Source organism: Macrobrachium rosenbergii, chromosome 15 (genome assembly GCF_040412425.1).
Source record: "Macrobrachium rosenbergii isolate ZJJX-2024 chromosome 15, ASM4041242v1, whole genome shotgun sequence".
Lineage (NCBI taxonomy): Eukaryota > Metazoa > Arthropoda > Malacostraca > Decapoda > Palaemonidae > Macrobrachium > Macrobrachium rosenbergii.
The window spans coordinates 30,443,576-30,461,902 of NC_089755.1; the positions used below are offsets into that span (position 1 = coordinate 30,443,576).

Here is an 18,327-nt window from a genome sequence, read left to right on the forward strand (position 1 = left end):
ATACAAGCCCATGCACTACTCATGGACTGTATACAAGGCAACACTAGCCGCATTCCATGTTAGCACCCACCTCACTAGAATGAAGTTTAACAAGGAGGGAGAGAATGAAAAACAGGGGTGGGTCACCGGGTGACACGGGCCCCTCTCCAGAAATAGATTTTTCCTTTGTCAAAATCCTTTTTCTGGATCGGGGTCCCGTGTCACCCGGTGAAATAGTAACAGAGAAATAAACATCATTCTTATGCTATTAAAGACTTAAATAGAAACGTTGAAAACTAGGAGAATTCTACCCTGAACATAAGTAAGGTCCTCTAAGTTCATGTAATGAAAATAATGTAAGTGGTCACCGTCTAAGATCATGAGCTTAGAATAGCACCTGAATAGGCTTGTATTAAGAAAATACTTCCTGCCTAATAGCAGACCCAATGACAGTGCCCCCCTTTTTAAAGGAGAGGACCTGACAAAATTGCGAGGTCCTGTCTAAAAAGCCTGCAAGAAGAAAACTGGACACAGAAACAGACCTTGTAAAAGGGGAGTACTTTCCAAGGTGACCACCGAAAATGAGGACCTTCAATTGTAGAGAGAAAGTTAGTGAGGAATTCACAACACTACCCTGATGAGGGGAAACCAAACTGATTGGTTCCACCAGACAAACCAAACTGATTGGTTCCGCCAGACAGGGCAGACAGTACAGGAAAACTAACACTAGAAGCTAAGCTGATTAAAAATTTTTGGGACTTCCTTAACAAGGAAAGATAAGAACAAGATGATTGTTGGTTACCTGTAAACAACTCCGATACATTACTCAAAGACCAGGAAACCGAATGTGGACGGAGTACTGTTCTTAGACGAACACAGACCTTAGGGATGAAAGTTAAGGGCCTGTGAGTCTGGTTCCAACAAAACACTTTGCTCGAGGCCAATGCGGCCGCATCAGTACTGTAGCTTTGAAAACTATGTGAAGAGTGCTAGTTACTTAACTGCAGAACCATACTGCAGTAGAGTAGTAGATCCCTTAACTGATTTCAGGAAAACAGAAATAACAGGACCAATATCAGTTTCCTCCTAAACTGTAAGATTCACAAAGACCACAAAGCCAGGACATCAGAGTTTGAGGGGGCTGACGAGGCTGAGTTTATACCAGACGGGACAGCTTGATAGTTTGTGGCTGAATTGGGTTGCAAACTGACCTACTTCCAGGCCCAGGAAAAGGTCACAAGACTACCTGAATGACGCCCAAACTAAGGACTATTCCGACACCAGGGGAGGCCCTGGATAGGGAAAAAGCAGTGACCTTTTGGACCCCTACAAAGGGTGGTAGACAGAAGCACCTGTTCCTGTTGGTTATGGAGAAGAATGAACCATAACCTGAACGAAGCACTTTTGCAAGTCCAAAACCACTTGTTTACGCAGGTTAATACTATTGCTGTTTTGTTCAGAACTGCCTAAAAGGAAACCTCTTGGGGGAAAAAGTTTAAAGAACAGGAAGACTGTCACCGCCCTCCAAAGCGTTGATATGGAACTGCCGAACGTGACCGACTAAGTACCATGTACTTCATTGGGCCAAAAATATCCACCTCACCCGCCCAGAGAGGTGACGGTGTGGAATACTGAGGCGGAGGGGGAAAGCTGGAGGAAACTGACTTCGCAAGCACTTGAAAGTTAAATGCAGGCCGGAGGCCACTATTCAAGCAGGAGGAATCAAGGAGACACGCCCCTGACTCCACCATACCCCCGGTCATAAACTCCAGCTTTGACTTCAGAAGGAGAACCGTCACTGAAGCAAACTGAGAAAACCCAGGACCTTTTCTTGGGCACGGGAGAGGTATGCTTGAGATGATGAAATGATAAGATGCCCTTGTTATCTCTTTTCCACTTCCACTGGATTCATAACTACGGAAGGTTACCCTCCTGAATCAGGTGGGATTCCTTCCTGGTTACTTAGAAGCCCAAAGACTCTAGAAACCGATTATAATGACCGGGCCCTCAGGCAATTCCCACGCTGGGTGCCCAAATGAGCCAGGCAACTAGATATGCAGCTAGCATAGCCTCCTAATACCGGAGCTGTTGAACTACATTATTGTTCAAACTGGCAAAGACTCTGGAGCCGCATTGAGGAGGGCATGAACCTGAAGGGGGTACGCCTGCTCCTCGAGTCTGAATCCCAGAAGGGATAGGACCTTTCTGCAACCAAGATGTGAAAGGAAGCATCGGAAAGGTCTATAGAAGTGGTTACGGCTCCACGGCGCAGGATCCGAACCCACAAGACTGTAAGCAACCGAGACTTGCCGCAAGAATAAGGAAAACAAACGGGACACGCCGCGAAAATTTTCCAGTGGAAGGGAACTTCCTAGGCGGACTGAAAAAGCCTGACAGGCCATTCGCAAAGACCCCAGAACTCTGGCCGGAGGCTGATTGAACCTGATTGGGAACAACAGTCCAGCTCCACCCGGCCCTGATAACTATACTCTGGGCCCAGGAACTGAAGTTCCAGTGGCCCCAAAAATGGTACAGCCTCCCACCCATATGAGAAATACTACAGGGAGGAGGCTTGATTGCCTCCCCGTGAAGCTTAATGCCTTCCCAAAAATCTCGGAGAGGAGTAGGATGCATCCTGCTCCTATGATAACCCTGAGGGTCAGAGCCTCTGGCCAAATGTCTAGTGAAAATTCTTTCCTTAGGTTTTGGTTGAAGCAAAGAAAACTCCGACAGGCACGTGGGGGAGGCAGAGACACACGGGGCGTTACAAAGGGGCTGATGTGTTGGCTGAACCCGCACACATCGAGGTGGAGGCTGGGAGTGAGAGCTGACGGCTGACTAGGGCAGAGACCTGAAGCGCCTGCACACCGCCTGAGCAGGGGGGCTCTGAACTACATGAACTTCTTGCCGGACTTGGGACAGGTCCCGCAAGATCAGACCGCTTCTGCTCGTAGGGTAGACACCCATGAGAACGGAGGCTCTGGGTAACAATAGTAGCCCAAGACAGGGGCCGTCTGAACAACGCCCCACCTGGGGAAAAGATTAATTCTCCAGGTGAAACTGTTCATAAGATTCTTCAGCTCAAGGCGGAACGGGCAAGCCTGACTTACACTGTTTCAGCTCCAAAAATTGACTGAAGCTTAGGAGCTGTACGCTGAAGAAATTAGAAGCGTAGTCCGGGTTAGAAGATTCACTGTGAATGTATCTGTGATATCTGTCTTCCCGGAAATGCCTCAGCGATACATTTTCAAAACAAGCCTGTTGATAAGAGGGGCTATATTAGAGCACAAGGGGTAAGAAACAGGGCTCCCAAAGAGAGCACGGTAAGACCCCACAGCTGGCGTGAACTTGGAATTTTCCGCCTGCCACTCCATTAGAGTCCTCAGGGAGACGATGTGTCCAGCCCCCTAGCTGAGGGCTCACTTATGGATCCTGCCAGACAGATGCCATGCTCGTTCTGGACAGTCTGGTAAAACCCGGATAAGAGGATACCAGACCGAAGGGAAGAAATGCCCTTCCACCAACCTCCGTGTGCCCACACCCCGACAGGAGGGTGCCTTCATGCTGGGAAGCATAAAGGAAGGCACCAAGATTCCCAGACTGGAGGGGAAAAGAGGTGGAGATGTCCGAACGAGTGAATTCCAGAACGGAGCAGGACTTAACAGGTGATCCATTGACAATGAGTCTTGAGATTGATCTCTTGGGATTTAAGCTCCTGGGAAAGGGAAGGCATGGACCATGACGTAGATAGTTAGTTTAATAGGTTGACAATGACCTCATAACGAGCTCCTTATAAGGAGACCCGTCAAAAGAGTTATCCAACAAAGGAAGGAGGGGGTAACCGCTTGCTTTGCTTGGGCCGTGTCCTTTCCAGAAGACGAGGCCAAACTCAGAGATGGCACCGGGATTAGAGATCCGAGACGCCCTGAGGGGGCCCCGAGCGGGTCTTCTTGGTTTAAAAAAAAATGGTCTTTTTTTTTATTTTACTTACTTCACCTTAGGGACGGTAGACCAGGAACCGCCGGTAAAATCTGGATGAGAAGGTAACGAATCCCCTAAAGGAAAAGTTTGCCTCACCTAATTTTTCTATGGAAAAGGTTTGTCTCAATTATTCCTTTCACCTACTTATCGCTAGGGACGATGTTCACAGGTCCGAGAACGAGACAGAAGGCCGCAACGCTGTTCAGAAAATCTCCGTAAACAATTAACTTGAAGCTTTTAGAGTTACGAGATTTTAGCCGCCCCAGGAGGGGAAAATTAGACCCCAGACACCGAGGAACAACTATCAATAAGTTATATAAGACGGAGTTTGGCGAAGGAAAACCGATCAGGTGTATATGAAACCTACCAATTTACCGAGAATCTCGCCTAAAACGGAGTTTGGCGGAGGAAATCGATAGGCGATATGAAACCTTTTAACCATCGAAATCTCGCCCGGAGAGAGCCCAAACACCGAAAGATTAACTATTAATAAGCCACAAGAGGCGGAGAACCGATAGGTTTATATGAAACCTACCGACTAATTAACAAGAATCCCGCCCGAGACGGAGTTCGAAAGAGCGACTATTAATAAGCCACATAAGGTGGAGCTTGACGGAGGTAAAACCAACAGGTGTATATGAAACCTACGGATTCATCAGGTAGCCTGCTCGGGAGAGCATAGCGCATAACGCCAATCTGGCCGGGTGCCAAACGACTCATAATAAGCCAAAGGAGGCGGCGCTCAAAACCGAGATAAATAAACCTTGATTCATCAAGTAGCCTGCTCGGAGAGAGCATAGCGCATTTAACAACCTTCCGAGTCAAGAATAAGTCACATGAGGCGGAGTTTTAGACGAAACCGACAGGTATATATAAAACCTACGGGTTCATCAAGAAGCCTGCTCGAGGAGAGCATAGCGCACTTCATAACCTTCCGTACAAACTATAAATCCAAAACAGACTGCGACCGAAATGGGAGCTATAGACTCGTGACCGCTGGTTTGTTGTAGGATAGCGGAGCATTCCTGCACTTGACAAACCAGCCGAAAAACGTGTATGAGAAAAGGGCATGCTGGAACGGATGCCGGAGCAGAGTACCACAGAGCAGCCATAGCCTAGTCAGACCAGGAAAACCCTGGAGAAAAACCGGAGAGAAAACCGGCTAACAGGACAAAACTCATAGACATAAAAACAGTCAACGGAACATTTCCGATCATGTTTGAACAAAATGTGGGAAGGTTATGAACTGTTCGAAGTGGGCGCACTCCTGAGCCAGGAGAGGAAAAAAGACGGAGGAGGATATCCTGAACGGCGATAGCGTTTGGGGGGAATAAACGCCGACCGCTAAACACTAAAACCGCCGTGAGCAGTAAGCAAGGAGAGCGCCAACAAGATAACAAACACCGAACAGGTAGTAGCAAAAGGAGGGGGAACGCCAAAGTAAATAAAGCAGAAGACAGTTAGGTGGAGAACGCTAACTGGCCTGTCTGAGATCCCAACAGTGAGGTGCGAACATGTGTGAAGCACCACGTGGGAAATAGTCGACGAAAAGGAAGGGGGAAGGATAGGCCAGGAGGTTGATAACCCAAAGCAGCTACCAGGGGTGGGACAGCACTCCCCGGGCGCCCAGAGATTCTCATAGATCCCCTCGCTATGTAAGCTGTGTCGCACGACAAGAGCGAGAGAAAAAGAGAGGAAGGGCAAAAACCTCTACGGCCAGGAGAGCAAAGAAAGATAAAAGGAGTGTGAACAGGAGTGGGGAGAGCACTCCTGGTCACCTCCAGGTCCAGGTGGAGTGCCAACTCAGACACACCGAAGGACAATCAATCAATGCAGAGGGAGGGGATTTAGGCTACGACATAAAATAAGGATAATTGCTCTCAAGCCTTGGAAAGTTAACAAACTTTGAAAACAAACCAAGGGGAGAGAGAGAGCAAAGGATAAAAGGGAGAGAAGGGGACTCTCAAACCACAAAATAATATATATATAGTCGGTAAAAGAAATGTGAACAGGAGTGGGGAGAGCACTCCCGGTCACCATTGGTAAGCAACCCAAAGAAGGATTGAACTAAGATAGGCTACGAGGTAAACCCTCGCTATTCCAGCTTAACTTATTAGGAACATTAGCCTAAATGAAAAGCTTTCTCAACAGGAGAGGGTGGACGAGGCAATATATCCAAGTCAAAACCAAACAAAGGGAAGCACCAGACATAAAACACACATGTACAGAACGAGATCACCGACATGAAACTCATACGTACAGATCGAGATCGCCCTTTAACGAACCTTTTTCCCCAAGGGAAAAAGTGTTACAGCCAACCCAGGCTAACCTAACTGAGGTGATGTAAAGGAAGGAAGCCTAGGAGAGGGGTAAAGGCTAACCAATAACTCAAAAAAAAAAAAATCATAATAAAACAAAAATTGTCTATAAGGTACATGTAGGAGGATAGGCAGGCCCAACACAACATGGACGTGAAGGGACATGACCGACCTCCAGTTAAAAGAAAACTGTATCCCAAAATTAACAAAATTCAAAAGCATCCAAGCACAAGGTCAAAAATTAAATGTAACAATGAAAATCATGTTCCCATTTCACTTAGAGAAGTGAGTCTAAAACAAGGCAAAATAAGACCAAAATAAGAAGCTTAATAGGCCCGAGGGGGAACCACGCTAGCCAAAACAACAAGACAGCACTTGACCAGGAAGGGAACACAAAATTCACAAAATAAACAAAATCATGAAAACAAAGTAAAACCATAACAGTACCAATGAAAATAAGATCCCCAAAGGCTAAGAGAAGTGAGTGACAAAAATAAAGCATAATGAGGCCATGATAATAAGCAAATGGGCTCGAGGGGGAAGCTCAGTAGCCTAAACGCCAACAACATTTCTCGTAATGAAGCCAATAGATAAAAGCTTTATGGGCCCGAGGGGTAGCTCAAAGCCCAAACGCTAAACATCACCCCCGTAATGAAGCCATGATAAAAGGCTTAATGGGCCAAGTGGGTAGCTCCAGCCTAAACGCTAAACATCACTTCAAATAAAAATCACTCTCGTGAATGAAGCCATGATAAAAGCTGTGTGGGCCCAGGGGGTAGCTCAGGCCTAAATGCTAAACAGCACTTCTCGAGTAAATGGGTACAGAACAAACAAAAATTAATCAAACCCACTAAAGTTAGGGATCATTAATGGTAAAACATCCCAAATAAAAAGGGATACAAATAAAAACACAAAACAAAACTGTGCCGATCCAATACCAAGAGAGGTCAAGAGATGACTAAGAGGAGATCGAGACGGGAAAAATAAATTCCTTTAATTATTAAACTAAAGGAAAATAAGAAGCCTCAATCGCCTAAAAACAACAAAACACTGGTACTCAAGTAATTGAAGAAGAACTTTTTATGAGGATGCCATAAAAACCAAAATAGAGCACAAAATAAGGATCACAACGAAATTACGTGAACCCATCAAAACGTGCTAAAATGGAATGCGAATAGTGTTGCCTTGTATACAGTCCGCGAGTAGTGCATGGGCTTGTATCGCACCTCTCTCGTTGGGACTTTTGACATTGGGAATCTCTATAGGATAAGGTTCCGTGTTTTTGTAGTTCACCCTTTTCCATACACGACTCCATCTAGTGGAGCTCGCTCTGGGGGTAGTAACTCCAGCATTTCATTTAGCTTTCTCTGGTATCTAGCAACGGAATTACCTAGAAATAAGTGCTGAATGGACTATTTCACCGGGTGACACGGGACCCCGATCCAGAAAAAATACTATTAAAAACTCATCGTTATTATTAAGCAGAATTAAATGTAGTAAATGTGGGATGATGAATCTGAAAATAACTAATTAAAGCAGATTAACCAAGTTTTATATTGTTGAGTTCTTTCTTCCATAGAGAATGCCACGTTGAAGTCTTATCCCGTCTTTCTTTGAATTGGTCACATTGAGTGACGTGGGTGTTTGATGACACAATCCCTTAATGCCGAGAATGCAGAACAACACTTAGGTTTTGTCAGTTTTCAAACAACAGTGAATGTCAAGTATAAGAAATAAATCCTGAGAAAATTTTGTTAGGATCTTCACCATTTTCTGTTTATCCAGTTATTAAAAGTTTGAAGAGTTGCAACACTCTCAGGATGATCTGTTATATTTATTAACCCTTTCGCTGTAAGCCTGTTATCACCATTAGTGATGAGGTCAGTGTCCTACTAATCATGTAACTGACTAATTTTCTCTTTTTTATATTTGTACGTCAATTCTTTGTCATTTTCATTACTGTTATAGTATTACACTGCTATTATGTTGTTATAGTGTTTAGTATAGCAGAGTGAGAAAATATGCTAATAATATGTAAATAATTATTCAAACACTGAATGATGTGGCTTTTATTGGTGATTCATTTTAGTGTGATACCTCTCAAAGCATGGAGTAAAGTAATGCAACTTTTGTTATTAAGCTTGAAAATCTTTATTACAAATCTTGAATGCTTGCTCATGGCCAAAAATTTCATCTGGGAAAACCTCACAAAAAAAAAAATAAACATAGACATGGCATTCTCTAGAAAATGTGAATAATATCTGCAGTAAAAGTTTCAGAGCATCAATTTTTTATGAACTGAATCTTCAGTGGTCTTCGATTTGCAAGATTGATCACATTTACTTTGTTGAAGTACACCACCTCTGGTGCTCGACAAATCAGCTTTTTCCTCCTCTCTGTCATTTCTTCTGGTTCATGATCATCTTCTGTAAAACCTCAAATGTACCAATGTCACCCCTATCTGTAACAGAAAATGGTAAGGCTTGAATACTACTATGAAAGAAAATGTATGTGACTGAATACATGGATAACTTTATTAGTTTTCGCCTTGGTGAGATTACAGTAACAGTTGTAGGAGTGTTCACACGTAAGCCATATATTTTTAAGGTTACAGTAATGTTGTAAGATGACTTTGAAATGATATTAAAGTGTTTTAGGATGATAGTTGAAGGTATATTTGGTGTTTGAACTATTGAAATAGGTAGTTATAAGCATTTTTTGGAGGGGGTTACCAGCTTATCGTGGATTTCAACGTAATGTCGGTGGTTGTGGTCCCAAACCATGCGAATGGCGGGGGTCAACTGTAATTTTATTTTTTGCATTTTGTTTGCATTTCTCTAAGGGTCAGCAAAGTTATTTTGTGGCCATGTTCTCATCAATTATTGCAAGTTATTTTTATTTCATGTTTTTGTAACTTACTGTTATCTTGGAATCACACTGTAAAACTGGATCTGACACAGTTGTTACTTATGGTTAAGTAATGTGGATTTTGTTTGTTCCCTTTGGGTCTTATCACTCCGCTCTATAACTTCTTTAACTTCTTTCATTTTCATGACCCAAAAATGTAAATGTACTCAGAAGTGTTGCTGGACCATATAAAAAAAGATTGTATCATTAGGTATTTTATATTCTTTGAAGTCATAAGCTGAGGTTTTCCACCACATTAACCCTTAAACGCCGAGCCTCTATTTACAAAAACGTCTCCCGTATGCCGGCGGCGTTCGGGAGTTAGCGCCAAGTGGAAAAAAAAGTTTTTTCAAAAATCACAGCACGCTTAGTTTTTAAGATTAAGAGTTCATTTTTGGCTCTTTTTGTCATTGCCTGAAGTTTAGTATGCAACCATCAGAAATGAAAAAATATCATTATCATATATAAATATTGAAATATATGACAGCGCAAAAAAAACTTTTCATATATAATTTTATACAAATCGCGCTGTGAGCAAAACGGTTAAAGTCTAACGGGTTATTTTGTTTTTCTTTGTATTGTACACTTAAATTGCGATGATTTTGGTATATAACAAATTGTAAAACAACCAAAGCAACACAGAGAAAATATTATCACAAAATGATGCATGAATTCGTAATGCTCGGACGTAAAAAAATGTTTTTTTCAAAAATTCACCATAAATTGAAATATTGTGCTAGAGACTTCCCAGTTTGTTGAAAAATGAAGCTAATTGATTGATTATTACTAGACTGTAAGTGTTTTAGCTATTAATTGCAGTTTTCACCATTTCGGTCGAAAGTTAAAGTTGACCGAAAATCGAATTTTTTCTATTTATCGTGATTTATATGACAGTATTTCAAAACTGATAAAAGCTACAACCATGAGTTATTTTATATTGTATTGCACATGAAATTGCAATACATTTTCAATATAAAAACTTTATGTAACGACTAATATAAAATGGTGCAAATATTACGATAACGTGACAAAAGAATTTCTGAGATGTTCGGCCGAAAGTTACCACATGGATGTAAGGAAAATGTTTTTTCAAAATTGACCATAAATCAAAATATTGTGCTAGAGACTTCCAATTTATTTCAAAATAAGGTAAATGATTGAATATTACTAGAATGTAAGAGTTTTAGCTACAATTGTTTTTTTAACCATTTCGTCGATTTTGACCCACCAATTTTTCTATTTATCGGTCGATATGAAAATATTTCAAAACTGATAAAAGCTACAACCATGAGCTATTTTCCTACATGAAATTGCGTCATAAAAGTTTTGGCAGTTATCGATGCAAACATTACTAAACGAAAATATTTCAAAATGTGATAAATGGCTAGACGCTACAACCATAAATCGAAAATATTGTGCTATTTTTTGTTGCAAAATGAAGGTTGATTGAATATACTAGAATGTAAGAGTGAAATTGCGTCATTAAATTTTGAAATTTGGCAGTTATCGTGATTTATAATTTCAAAACTGATGAAAGCTACAACCATGAGTTATTTTCATGTATTCTAATGTTTTCAAATATAAAACTATATGTAAACACTGCAAAAACATTAAACGGGCAAACATTATGAACGTATTTAAAGAATTTCTGAGATGTAATAAAGTTTTTTCATTCACCATAAATCTAAATATTGTGCAGAGTATCAGGGGTGTGCAACCTAATTTGTCTAAAGGGCCACGCAGTAACGACTCTGTTGGTATGGAGGGCCAAACCTTTATTTTTTATTTACAGAAATTCATTATGTAATTATACTGAAAAGATAGATGATTAGTTTGAGACTTTATTTAAATTTGTTGCAAAACGAAGGTACAAAACAAAAGAATTTCCTACTAGATGATGTAAGAGTTTTATTATAATGTACAAACATAAATAATTACTTATTATTGGTTAACTGGGATCATTAACATAATTATCCGGGTTTCCTCTGAAATCTTATTGACTTTTAGAAGCCATTATTAGTACAATAAAATCTTTCCTGCTGAGGGCCGTTGAGCTTATTTATTTTTAGGAGAAAGGGCCCCAATTATCGATTTATGTGAAAATATTTTGCAAAAAGGTACTGATTGAATATTACAAGAATGAGTTTTAGCTTACAATTGTTTTTTGACCATTGTAAACAACATGAAATTGAAATTTTGGCAGTTATCGTGATTTATATAAAATATTTCCAAACTGATAAAAGCTAATTTTGCTGTATTTTACATGAAATTACATAATATAAAACTATATGTAAACATTAATATAAAACAGTGCAAAATTACGACAAAATGACGAAAGAATTTCTGAAATTTTTGATTGAGTTACCGCTTTACGTAAGGAAAAAGTTTTTTTCAAAAATTCACCATAAATCGAAATATTGTGCTAGAGACTTCCAATTTGTTGCAAAATGAAGGTAAATGATTGAATATTACTAGAATGTAAGAGTTTTAGCTTAAATTGCATTTTTTCAACCATTTCGGTCTAGTCAAAGTTGACCGGGTTGAAATTTTTTGTAGTCAACGATTTTACGCCCACTTGACACCCAACAGACAATTTTAGTCGACGTATGATACGTCCAGTAGGCGTTTAAGGGTTAATATACAGTAGGTGAGTTGACTTTAGCGTATAAACCCAAGACAGAAACTATTACTGCAGCTACACCAGCAGGTGCAAAATCATTGCATTGTCTGTGAAATCCTTCTCTTGTGTGGAACCAAGCACTTTACTTTGGGTGCAGGGTAGCCATAGAAAGACTTCACAATAGACTTGAATGTGAGTTTAGAAAGAGTTGAGAAAAGTGAAGTCCTTAACAAATCCTTAATGCAAACAGAAGTCAGATTATCTGGTTGTGAACTTAAAATTCCCGCAAGTGCAACTTTGATATTTTCAGAAAAAGTTTGGATTGTGAAATGTGAAGATCACTGGAGAAGCAGGAATGGAATTTCCAGACACCATGAAGAAAACTATAAATGTGAGAGAATGTTTACAGGAGCAGGTATTCAGTGGCCGAAACTGCCATTTTAGAAAAATGTCCTTAGTGCACATTCTAGTCTAATAATCTTGATAACTTCCAAGCACATTCTGGCCTGATAATCTCAAAAACTTCCAAGAAATAAATGTAAAAATGTAAAGAATGTTTGGTACTGCTGGTATTGTACTGTTTAATCCTTAAGGGACGGGCTAAATATATATTAAACACACCTCCAGACTGGGCAAACTTTAAGGTTGGCAAATTCAAGAGAATAAACACACCAATGGAAAGAGAAAGATAACAAATGCATATGGTGTAAGAAAAAAATTCTAAAAATTTTTCTCTACCTTCCATGGGAAGTTGAAAGTCACAATTTACAACTGGGAGGTGGGGGGCCTCTTTTACAAGACACTCATAAAAATATGCTAATTTTACTAAGTTATACTTGTTTTTTCTAATAATTTATTTTATTTTATTTTGTAAAATGATAATTACAGCTCACACAGCATCATAACAGATAAGACCTAAAATCAGTAACAAATTCGGAGTATATTTGTTGTAAAATAATCACGAGATTTGCTGAGATGGGGAGGTGCAGTAACTTTTTGTGAGGTATACAGAATTACAATTATAGATGACATATTATCATAAAAGATAAGAACTAAAACCAACAGCAATCCCAGGGTATATTTATGAGCAAATAAATAAAAAGACGTCATGGGGTAGAGAGGGGCAATACGTTCCCCCATCAAGTCTCAAGGCACACTAATCCCCCTCTGTCCTGTGCTGAGTTACTACAGTTGCCATAAGTCATTTATCGACCAATGAAGTGTTATGAACATCTTTCCCACTAAATATATCCAAATCGTATGGTGCATAATATTAATACTAATATGAGTTAGCCCATCCATCACTCAAAACCAGTTGTAGATATTCAGATGATGATGCCCGTCCATTAAGGGTTAATGTATTGGATCTATGAGGGCATTTAAGCGATAGTATAGTGTAATGAACAGAAACCAAGGGTTAGTAATTCAGTTACATTTGCATCTTCACGAATAGGCACTTGCATATACATACTATACTCTGTGTTGTAATTTTTAGGAGTTGAGTTTGAAATATTGAATCATAAATGTTTGATCTGATATGAACTTGAACTGAATTTCATATTTTGCAAGTAAAATGCAAGCTGATGCAACCAAATACATTGCCCTTTCTGACCATACAGACCAAGACCAGAATGCCTAAATGGAGGGGGGCGTCTTTCTCTTACCTACTTGTGTTTAGGTAATATGACTGGAGAAGGTTGTAAGAGCACAGATTATGTGGCAGAAGAGAAATGATGATCCAGGTATAAAAAATGAAAATAGTTCCAAGGTATGGAAAAGAATTAGAATGAAGGGAACATCACACACACTGTCAAACTAGTGATGAAGAAAAAAATGTTGACAGGAAAATGAGTGATATATTCCATAGTTGGTAGATTTGGAGTGCCCAGAGTAAGAGGGAGAGAGTAACTTACAGGACAGGGAATAAGTGTTGTCAAAGATTGAAGTATACCTTTCTGAGGAGGTTTCAGAAGAAATGGAAGGACAAATAAATTTCCCTTTTTATATAAGCAACAATACTATTAGTTCCTACTTTTTGTGGCAGCTCAAGTTTTAAAAATTTTGCAGTAGTGCTCATATTGTTGTGGTGTAGGTAACAGACCCTGGCCACTTTCGGGGAAGAATAGGTACAACTGGCTCAGGTATTCAGTTTGTTCCTGCCACTCATCGACTGAACATCAGTCGGTGGGTAGCTTTGTTTTGATTTGTTTTCACCAGTAGTTTGTGGACATTACCGAATTTGGTGAAGTACAATGGAGTTTTTGGTAGGACTAATCAGCTTTTCCCCTTAATTGTAACTTGATATGTCAGACTCGAGTACTCATAGTATTAGGTATTGCAGCAAGGGCTGCAGGACAAGAAAGACATATGCTAAGTATGACACCCATACTATCTAAACCTGCTTGTAGAGGCAAAATTGCTCTCCTGACATTAACTGTGATGAGTGTAAGGAGTGGGATCAGGGGAAGTGGAAGACTTTAAATTCTCATTTAGCACAGAGAGAGAGAAAGGCGGCTCCTAAAGCCGAGGTTAAGTTGTAGCATTCTCCAGAGGTGCCTATGACAGCTTTTTCCCCTATTCCAAGTCCTCTATCTGTGTCTGTAACTCCTTTACCTGGCTCCCTACCTTCTGAGCCCAGTGCCTTAGCCAGCCTTGAAGCCTGAGTAGATAAGAAATTTAGCATTTGGTAGATACCATAACTCAATTGGGCGCATCTGTTAAGATCTTCATGAATCAATTGAGTGCAAATGTCGTGTCAAACTCCCCTAAACCTGGGAGGAGGCAAACCGAACGTCCAGGGGAGGTTGGTGGGGTTTGGCCGCCAGTAGTTGCCCCCTCAGTCAAGCCTGTTGCTGGTCCCAGGTATCGACAGACAGCCACTAGAAAGGCGTCTTACGGATCTCCTAAACTCGGTCCCTGTCAGACTCCCCTAAGCCTGGGAGGAAGCTTACTGTCGGTCCATGGGAGTCTGTGGGGATTTTTGCCTCCAGACAGTTACTCCTTAGTCGATCCTGCTGTCCGCAGGTTTTGGTGGACAGCCATTGAAAAGGCTTCCAAGTATATGTGCACGCCGCATTGGCAAGGGACCCTGATTCTGACATGGTCAGGAGGAGCAATCATACCGTTGTAAAAGTCAGCAGCTCCCGAGCGCAATCCTCTGCTTACTTGTAAGCGTTCCAGAGGTCTAGGACAGATTTCTGAACCTTGCAGCTTCTGGGACCAGGAAGACATCCCGATGTCTCCCGAGTTGCTTGTACTGCAACTCTTGTTTAAGAAGAGCGCCGATTGGCCAGTATCAGCAGAGTGCCCAGTGGGGGTGTGTTCAGTGTCGGCCGAGCACCCAGTGAGGGGAGGCAGTATCATGGCTGATCGCACATCTGGCGCCAGGTGTTCAGCTGGCGTCAATCGGCCAGTTGGTGATACAGCTCTACGTTTCGAACGTTCGATAGCAGTCGAACGCCCAGTGACGTATATTGATGCAGTGGATTACGAGCTCCCGAGTGGAGGCGCGCGTGCATTCCAAGCCGAGAGCTCCAACCACCGTTTGGCTCCTGATTGTTGTATGCAGGCAATCACTCATCTGGTGCCAGGCGGTCGGCTGGTGTCAAGTGACCAGTTGGTGATACTGCTGTATGTTTTGAATGTTCGATAGCAGTCGAACGCCCAGTGATGTATGTTTATGCAGTGGATTACAAGCGCCTGAGTAGATGTGAACGTGCTTTCTGAGCTAAGCGCTTCAACCACCGTTTGGCGCCTGATCGTCCCATGCGGGTGATTGCTCGTCTGATGCCAGGTGGCCAGCTGGCATCAAGCAGCCAGTGGGTGGTATTACAGTTCGCTTCCAACGTTCAGTAGCACTCGACCTCCCAGTGACGTATGTTGGTGCAGTGGATTACGAGTGCCCGAGTGGAGGAGAGCTCGCTGTCCAGGCCGAACGCTCTGACCATCTTTGGCACTGATCGTCCTACATCGGTTCGCCCTGCTAAACGGCCTCTTACCAGGAAGTGCTCTGTGCCAGATCAGATTTTACCCAAGTGTTCTCAGGACTTTGAGAGTTCATTGGTTTCGGCGACTACTACTGTGACATCTCCCTGGACTCAGTTGCTGCACTCACCGCCTCATTTGGTGCCACATTCTGACAAGTGTTTAACATCTCATACCACTTCTGCTGATTGTCCAATGCAGCCAGTTTCAACTAGTGTCAAGCGTCCTGGTGGCGCAAGACTTCTCTCTGGAACCAATTCATCGTTGTCACGATAACATCTTGAGCCCTTTAAAGTCTTCTCAAAAAACCTCATTTCCTCCACTATCACCAAGGTTTGCCCACTCTCGCTCTGACAGGCTTCAGACTGTACGGAAGCTTGTCAGAGGGAAAGGATTTTCAAAGGCAGCTGCGAAGGCTATTTCCAACTGTAGATGATAATCTTCATCCAACATCTACCAGGCTAAGTGGTCAGTTTTTTGTGACTGGTGTCGAAGACACAGTATTGCGTCTTCTGAGACCACTTTAGCTCAAATAGCTGATTTTTTTTAATCTTCCTGAAGTCTCCTTGGGGACTAGCGACTTCGACTATTAAAGGCTATAGATCCATGCTCAATTCTGTCTTTAGGCACAGAGGTTTGGATCTTGCAACAAGGTCAGGATCTTAGTGACTTGATTAAATCTTTCAATACTACAAGGGAACACAGACTGTCAATACTACAAGGGAACAAAGACTGTCAATACTACAAGGGAACACAGACTGCCTTCTATTTCTTGGAACATAGACGTCGTGCTTTGTCGGCTCTCAGGACCTCCCTTTGAGCTTCTTCAAACATCTTCCTTGAGAGACTTAACGAGGAAGACTCTTTTTGGTTGCTCTAGCAACAGCCAAAAAGAGTTAGTGGATTACAGGCCTTGGACAAGAAGGTTGGCTTTTCACAAGGTGATGCGGTGTGCATGTTTATCCTCGGGTTTCTTGCGAAGAACAAAACCCCAGCCAACCCTTGGCCCCATTCATTCTCTATCAAGAACCTTACAGATATCCTGGGACCTACAGACCAGGAGAGAATTATCTGTCCGGTGAGAGCCTTAAAATGTTAGCTGGAGAATAGACTAAGAGCATCAGAAGCCCCTCTCTTAACCTCTCTTGTTCCGTAAAGAACCTATCTCACTCTACGTCCAAGAACACATCCCTCTTTATTAGAGAAGTGATCTCTGAACCCCAGAGGGGAATTCAGAAAGAGGCCCTACGTTAATCGAAACTTAAAGCCCACGAAGTCCGGGCAGTCGCTACTTCACTGGCTTTTAAACGCCATATGTCACTGTCAGACTATTCTTCAGTCTACGTACTGGACGTGCAGATTTGTTTTTGTCTTATTATTTGCGTGATGTAGAAATCACTTATGAAAGCTGCAGTACATTAAGATTGTTATCTGTGGCTGGCTTGGTACCGGGTAAGGAAGGACAGGAGCTTGTCTCCTATTTCTCTATCCCCTCACCTTGAATTTAGGTGACTTGAGTTATGGGAGCCTGGGGGTACTATGTACCCAGAGTACCCACCAGTTTTCTAATGGATGGGTTTAGTGCTTTACATAAGGTGTAGGTAACAATATATTATGTCAAATTTTTCTTGTACTGTGCCCAGGGCAAGGGCATACCCTTTGTATAAGGCTTTGGCAACCACCAGAGTACTCCTTGGCGGCAAAGCACCAACTAAAGTAGAGGTAATTCTCTGCTTTACTGCTGCGCCATTACAGGTTGATGATGAGCACCGACCAGAGGCAGTACCTGTCTGCTGTAGCTCTCCCAACAGGTAAGGTTACAAGCATTGTCCAATGCTGGCTACCTATCTATTTCAAATTCATCTCCATTACTGAGTGTTTATGGGTAGTTAGTGTCCATGTATCCCACCTCCTTTCTCTGTGGGATTCTGCAGTGTAAATACTTGGTAAGTTGCTTATATAAAAATCACATTGTTATAATAAAGTTTTATATATACTTACCAAATAATTACAAGATCGGAGCCCTCACGCCTCCCCTCTAATGGACATTATGCATGAACAAGTTTAATACCGGAGCCGGTTGTACCATGTACCATTCTTCTCCAAAAGTGGGCGGCATCTGTTGCGTACACCAAAACAATATGAGCACTACTGTGAAATTTTTAAAACTTGAGTTGCTGCAAAAAGTATGAACCAATAGCAATGTAATTACTTGGTAAGTATATATAAAACTTTATTTTAATATAAAAATGTCATTTTTATGAAGAAGGAACAGTAGAGTGTAAGACTTACTGGCCCTTAGTATTGCTTAGGGAATTATAAAGGAAGGTTTTGACATTAAATTTGACTTAAGGCACAATGCTTTAGAGTACATATATGGTATGGGTTTTGGACAAGGAATAGTGAATGTATGGACTGTTGACAAGGAACAGATGTGAGAACATCAAGAACATAAGAAAGAACTGTGTAGGGCTTTTGAGATCTTTAAAAATGCTTGTGATGGAACTTATGTTTGATGGTATTTTCTTTTAGAAATTT

The 18,327-nt window shown here is 41.6% G+C and overlaps 1 protein-coding gene across 3 annotated transcripts in view; it reads left to right on the plus strand.

Annotated features, from left to right (window-relative positions):
• The window catches only part of LOC136846501 (uncharacterized), a 100,880-nt gene that overhangs the window by 78,179 nt on the left and 4,374 nt on the right, over positions 1-18,327 (plus strand). The window lies entirely within an intron of this gene.